Source organism: Ipomoea nil, unplaced genomic scaffold (assembly GCF_001879475.1).
Source record: "Ipomoea nil cultivar Tokyo-kokei standard unplaced genomic scaffold, Asagao_1.1 scaffold1407, whole genome shotgun sequence".
Lineage (NCBI taxonomy): Eukaryota > Viridiplantae > Streptophyta > Magnoliopsida > Solanales > Convolvulaceae > Ipomoea > Ipomoea nil.
In genome coordinates this window covers 4,097,663-4,099,783 of record NW_017617835.1, presented here as the reverse complement: position 1 = coordinate 4,099,783, position 2,121 = coordinate 4,097,663, and positions in this window count along the sequence as shown.

Below are 2,121 nucleotides of genomic sequence, written 5' to 3'. Positions count from 1 at the left end.
AAGGTGGCCTGAACCCTAATGACCTGTGATAGCAGGTCATTAACTTTTTTTTGGGCTTCATTGCACCTAAATGAATTGTTGATGGGTGTAATTGCACCTTTAAAAAGTTTAGGGACCTAATTGACTTTTAAGCTAAAGTTTGAGGGCCTATTTGACCCTTTTCTCTTTTATTTATATGGATGTTTGGGATGATTTCTATCTTATTTCATAACAAAATGATTGTACACCATTCTTATTATTGGATCATTGCCGACTTTGCTTGATTATTGGCTAAGCTAGAATTATTATTTTTTCAGTTTGTTGGAGATGACATGTAAATGCTTCTTATTGCATTAAAATCATTCAAATAAATTAGGGAAAATGGCACTTTTTCCCCCTATGTTATATACTTATAGCACTTTTTCCCCCTCAATTATTTAAGTGGCTCTTTTTCCCCCTGAAATGTTAAATGGACATATTTACCCTTAAAATAAATATTTCATTTATTTTTATTCTCCAATAAATTATTACTATAATTTGGTTCAAACCAGATACTATAGTAACCAAACCAAAATATTCCAATTACAATTTATAATCAAAACGCGATATTTAGAGTTTATTAAAATCGCGAACTGGAATGGCCGGTTCATGTTCCGAACTGAAAAAATAAAATACATTTATTGTTGAATTTAAACTATTTTAAAATAAAAAATAAAATTTTAAAATAAAGACGGTTCAAAATCGCGAACGGGATCCGGAACCGTCGGTTCATGATCCAGTTTTTTTTTATTCTTAAATTTAATAAATTGAAATCCAAATATTGGGTTCTAGATCTGAATCATAACTGAAAACTTTTAATTCGATTGCTATAGTGTCTGGTTCAGTTCGAACCGAACCGTGGTAATCGCTACATATACGCAATAATTTGTTGGAGAAGTAAAATAAATAAAATGTTTACTTTAAGGGTAGAAATGTCAATTTAATATATTAGGGGGGAAAACCACCACTTTTAAAATAATTGAGGGGGCTAATGTGCTTACATAAATAATTGAGGGGGAAAAAGTGCTATAAGTATATAACATACGGGGAAAAAGTGCCATTTTCCCAATAAATTATTACCCATTGATAATGTAAATATGTAAGCAATTAAATCATTTTATTATTAAAAAAAATATTGTAAGAGATTTTTATAGAGGTAGAATATTTTAGGTCACATTGAATTCTTTTAAAATGTTTTATACAATTAAATTACATACATTGTATCATAAAATCTAATACATTCATCAGTGAGATTGAGATAATGTAGAGGGGTGAATGATGCCAATAAATATACGCTAAATAAAATTTGAGGTAGGATCATAAATTTGAATGACCAAGTTCACAAAATAGTCTTCATGTCTTTCCAGTTCAAAATGCAAAATAACAATTATCAACAAAATAAAATCATATTTAATTAATTAAAATTAAAGATTTAGCAAAGTGAAAACCAACATATAGGTAGATATAAGTATAAAACAAAAACAAAAACAAAAAATTATGTAGAAAAGTTCAGTTGCATACATGGCCTCTTTTCTTTTAACCCAGAGCATTGAAGTGTCCAAGTATCTTCAATAAAATTGATCCACGTACTAAGAATATTACCTTCGCTTATACTTTTGACAGTTCATCTTCAATTGCAGGATCATAATTTTATGTGTAGTTTGATAGTAACTTAAATTTAAAATAATAAACAATACTTTAATGTTATATCTTTCAGTTTAGGAAAAAAATGTTATTTTAATGTATGAATTTAGGAGTGCATATTTAATACATTGACCCGTTTTATAGATTATGTCCAAATTAAATGTATAGGTAATAAATTTTTATTTAAAATGTACTTAGTTAGTATTAATATCAATTATAATTGGTAGTTAATATAAATAATACTCCGTAATAATATATATTATTATGTTAATTGGATAGATAAAATTTGTGCCATTTAAATTTGATCGTCGACATGTCACGTTGATAACCTTCTTTTAAATTATAATAATTATATGTTCTAACTTCTAACAATTGATTGTGTATGTTCAAGTTGGTCTGTTGGTTTGGTACGACTTATTAGTATTCTTGACACCGATGCATAGTATTCGAGGGAACAAA